General features: G+C 39.5%; 1 long non-coding RNA gene across 1 annotated transcript; it reads left to right on the forward strand.

Annotated features, from left to right (window-relative positions):
• Nucleotides 1-630: 630 nt before the first annotated feature.
• LOC118907611 (uncharacterized) lies at nucleotides 631-4,378 on the forward strand. The gene is made up of 3 exons (XR_005022885.2): nucleotides 631-2,154; nucleotides 2,550-2,721; nucleotides 3,795-4,378. It is a non-coding gene; the product is annotated as an uncharacterized LOC118907611 (long non-coding RNA).
• Nucleotides 4,379-5,232: the final 854 nt, after the last annotated feature.

Consider the following 5,232-nt stretch of genomic DNA (forward strand, 5'->3'; position numbering starts at 1 on the left):
AGTTTGGAGCATAAATTAATGAAGTAGAAAACAGAAAAATCAACAAAATCAAAAGTTGGTTTTTCAAAAAGATCAACAAAATTGACAGATCTTTAGACTGATCAAGAAAAAAAATACTTAAATTTCTAAAACCAGAAATAAAAGAGGAAATACTATATTGTTACAATAATAAAAGGATTGTAAACATTGAAATGCTAAATGAAAGAGATCAGTTACCAAAGACCATATATTGTATAATTCCATTTAAATTTTGAGACTTATTTTAATTTAAAGGCATTAGTCTGCTATTTTGGGGTGGCTTTGCTTTAGAAAATTTGCTTTTAGCAACTCCATTTTTGTGAATTTTATTTTAATTGATTCTGCTGAGCAGTGATTGTGCTGTAATTTATTACTTTAGTTTTGTAGTTTCCACTTCCAAGGGGAATATTATTTACTTGATCAATATATTTTAAAGAAAATGGAAGAGTAACTTAGAGCCTCAAGATGGTGATAAAAAGTTGTGGGTACATATGTGCCATATTAGGTTTAATGTGATCATTCCTGTACACCCAGTAGTGAGGTAAATGCTGAGAATATCAAGATATGAGGGTGGATAAGAAAGAGTAGACCCTTGTCTCAAGGAAATTGTTGTCATAGAAACAAGTACTTTGAATACAACATGTTAAGTAGTGTGTATCCTAGCACAACCGTTCCCTAGATCACGATCTTGGAAATAACAGCTTCTGTAAGCCTCCAGTTCCTCATCTACCCATCCACAGGAAGCTCTTGGCCCAGGGCCTGGTACATTAAGTGCTCAATAAATAGTTGTTTGTGTTGCTATTGGGTAGGGTCACACAGAACCAGTTTGGTGCAAAGCTGGAAGATCCTCTATCGTCCTGAGATTTTACATTAAGGGAGTCTAGCATCAGGCTCTGGTCACTGTGTGTGTGCACATGTGTGGAAGCTGCTTCTAAGACAAAAATAAAGAAGAGGATCTGAAAGAGAGGTGGACAAAGAGATGAATTAAGGGATGGTTTGTGGCAGGACACAAGCTTCCCTGTAGGCTGATATTTTTGAGGAGCATCTGTTTTGCCTTAAGTATAGGGTCTCTTTAGGGAATGTTTTTAAAGGAAGTTGATCTTTTCCTGAAGTTTCTCCCAACTCTGCCATGTGGTTCAGCAGAGGCCAGTGGTGTGCAGTTTGTGCACAGGCAGCTCTGCCTCCTGGGAACACCAGTTCACTGAGAATGAGCATGGACTGCTGAATGTCTGTCAGGAGGGAACCAATTTCCACCATTTCAAATCTAGAACAGATTTGAACTAATGCCCTGGATTTAGAAAGCCATCCTTTCTCTGGTTGAATCAAGAATGGGTGGTTTTAAGCACGTTGCTTGGATGAATGTTATATTGCAGTATACCCTTCTCTAGAGTATTAGACACTTTATGAAATCTGTTAGCTGCTTGGGTACAGTATGGTTTTGATTAAATTATAGATGTTGTCCCTGCAAACCCATATAGTGTGGGTTTTTGAGACCTACAAGGATATGCTTTTATATAGTGTCCACTCCATAAATTCAGGACTTTGTGCCTTGCAAACTAATCTCTTTCAATTAAGTAATTTTTAAATGCTTAAATAGCATGGTGTAATGGTAAGAGTATGGGCTTTGAAGTCAGAGGACAGATTCCAGTTCTCTGCTTTCCAGGTGCTTGACTTTAAGTCAACTAAAATTTCTCTGAATTTTTCTTCATCAGATGGGCATAATAGCAATTCCTACTCAGGATGGGGATATTAGGAGATTCAAAATGCATAATGGGTGTTGAATACTTAGCTCAGTGTCTGGGAACTAGTGGATGCTCTGAGCACCAGGTCTCCATCCTCTACTTTCTTAATGGCCCTGAGGAGCAAAAATAATAATCATATTTGTACAGCCTGAATCAGCAATGCATCCATTAAGTGTCTTCAGGGGGAGCAAAACTCAGTAGTTTTCTTGTCACATGACAAGTACTGGGAATCAAGTCTAACACAGAACTGAGGATATCATCTTTCTCACTTTGCAGGGTTTTCCAGTGATCAGTGAATGGTATTCTGATTGGAAAAGTGCAAGATAAAAAACAACTCTGCAAGGAAATCAATAACTAGTAATGCCAAACAGATCAAGCTTGATTCACAACTCTGGTAGGTAAACTGGGGGACAGGAGACAACCTCAGCATGAGGATAAGTCTCCTGAGAAACTTTGAGAATTAGTGAAGTTTGAGATTTGCAGACAGATAGGTAGAAATGCCAAAGGGCCAGTGGCTCCCCCAGTTCCTGGGACTCAGAGTACCCAGGAGGATAACCAGCCCAGGACTCCACTGCAAGACCTGGGTGTGGGCTTCATGTGTTCATCTCTTATGCTTGGCAGGGCTGCACCTGCAGTGATTTGCCAGACATACCTCCCTAAATACTGAGCCTAGCCCCAAATTGTCTCCCTCCCTCACCTGCTGAAATGCTCATCTTTGTCTTGGATGTCTACCTTTCCTTTCTGTGAAGGTGTTTTTCTAGACCAGCCACCCCTTTCTTTCTCCCTCAGTAAAATAAAGAACACTTCTGAGAGCAGAGTTTTCCAGTTATCATCTCCTTTCCTGTGTCAGATTGCTGTTTTCCAGGGAGACAGCTGAGGATGAGGTTGAGGACACGGGGACTCATGAGTTTTGAGAGAGGAGGACGCGAAGCCTGACACACTTATTGTGGGGAGTCTTTCAGTAAGTATAGCCTTAGCACCTGTATCACAATCCCACCTGGACCACTTACCAAAAACTCAGATTTCTGTGCTCCAGTAAACCAATTTCCCAGAGGCAAGACCTGGGAATCTGCATGTTAAGTTTAACCAACACTTGGGTTGATTTGATGAGAGTTTTGTTTGAGAGTCCCTGCCCTTGTGGAGAGATCCTGGACGTGAGCCATGTGTAGTTTTTTTATTTTTTTTGTTTTGTTTTTATTAAAGTGTCATTGATACGCAGTTGGTTTCAAGTATATAACACAGTGGTTCAACAGTTACCCATATTAAATCCTCGCCTGCACCTGTGCAGTTACCATCTTTCAACACAGAAAGATGTTATGGATTCATTGGCTATATATTCTCCATGCTGTAAAACCATCTCCATGACCAACTTATGATTGAAGATTTTTGTGCCCCTTTATCCCTCTCATCCTTCCCATGCAGCCACCCTAACCCATCCCTCATGGTAACCACCAGTCACCTCTCAGTGTCTGAGCTATGTGTGGTATTAAGCAGCCAAATATATGATAGATTTGCTTACATGATTGTCCCTGAAGACAAATCCCACCATTTTGCTATAACACATCCCAATGCTACTTTGCCACATGAGGGATGCCTGCACCAAAGGCTGAGATGCAGAGGAGGGAGGATGCCCTTCTCATCCCATGCACACCCACGCCTTGTTCTGCACTCACAAAGGCATTACTGCCTGGTGGAAATGCACTGTGCTTTGATCCCAGTTGTGTTCAGTAGAATACCACTGTGACATACCTGAATTGTTTTGTTTAGAGATTCAACAGGGAGAGAAAAGGCACGTCGCAGCTTCGTACAAGATCATCAGTTCACGGCAAAAAGATTTCTAGTGAGTGAGCATTAATACAATCTGCTGTAACTCAGAAACTCACTGAATCCCTTTCCAATTTTGTAGGACTGCTTTGTGTATTCCGTAAGTTCTGTGGTGACCTTTTGTTTTGTTCTGTTTTGGCAGAGCTGGAGGAAAACTATAATGGGCGTTATTTTCCATACTTTTACCATAAATTTTTATTTATCCACCAGGAAAGAAAAAGACCAGTAACTTGAATGTTCTGCTCTTAAGAAAGACACATGCCAGGAGGAAGGAAACTCACAAGGTTCTTAATGACATTACTGACAAAAGAAGGTCCTAGTAACCTTCAGTGCCGCCAGTCAGACTTGACTGGTTGGTAGCTGAAGGAAATTAATTGATTCCTGTTTTTGTGTGGGAGTGGAAAGGGCATTAGGCATAATGAATAATGGCTTTCACCTTGAGCCCGTCCTCCAAACTTGCAAACAGAAATAAATGCCTTGAAGTCTTTTCTGAGAGAACTAGTTTAAGTGAAGGGGAATCTCTGGTGGTCTTCAATTCTGGTTGGCAAGGAAGGATTTTTATATTTAAAACATTTTTTTTTAGAAAAGTAATATATGAGTGCTGAGATTTGAATTGTATAACTTCATACAAAGAGTTTACATGATAACTTTATACATCGTCAAGTTTCTTACACTTTTTACTTCTACTTTTCATGTTAGTCACACCAATATTGTGTTAGAGGCCCTGCATTTGATTTCATGATGGTTGTAAATGTACTGAGCATTTACTTTATGCCAAGCAGTATACTAACGATGTAGGCACTATAATTTTTATTTTACAGATAAGGAAACTTTGAGATGCACAAAGTTAATAACAAAAAAAAGGTAGCGGAAGCTTTGTGATTTGTACCCAGACCATCTGATTCCAAGGTCCGTGGAGTTAACACAACCCGAAGTTTGTGTTATTCTACAGTAATTTTCTATGTGCACATACACAGAGATAGGCACACGCATATATGTGCGTACACACAAGCACACACAGAAGGATGATTATTCTTTGGGACAAAATATTCGTTTATTTCATTTCATGGAGAACAGGTTCACAAGAGAGGATATTAGAGGAAAGAAACAAAAGACCCAGAAAGATGCTGGCGCTTGGAGACGGGTCAGGGCTGTAAGTCTCTTGATATCTGTTTCAAATCATTTTGCCTTTGCATTTTAGTTTCATTCTCTCATTGACTCTCTATATTCTTATGGCAAATGTTTATGTCCTTTACTCTGGGTTTTCCTCCCTGTAAAATATGGAGTTGGATCAAATGACCATTAAATTCCTTCAGTTTTTAGCATTCTGTGAGTACACACAGTTCTGCCTTCAAGAAGATTGTAGTCTGTAAGCAGGAATAAACAGGCATAAAAATATAAGCAATGCCTGGTGCAAATACAAGTTCAAGTGAATAACTGCAGTGTCTCCTTAGGTGAGGAATCATTTGCTAAATGAATGACAAAGACTGTAAGGAAGACAGAGAGATGACATAACCCTGGTCATCAGAAAAGATATCCCCAAAGGGATAAAACTTAAGCTGGGCTTTTTAAAAGTTCAGATAATTGGACTTAATAAAAATATACAAGATGCAATAAGGGAGAAATGTGGGATTCACATATAAATCAT

Source organism: Manis pentadactyla, chromosome 3 (assembly GCF_030020395.1).
Source record: "Manis pentadactyla isolate mManPen7 chromosome 3, mManPen7.hap1, whole genome shotgun sequence".
In the NCBI taxonomy this organism is placed as follows: Eukaryota; Metazoa; Chordata; class Mammalia; order Pholidota; family Manidae; genus Manis; species Manis pentadactyla.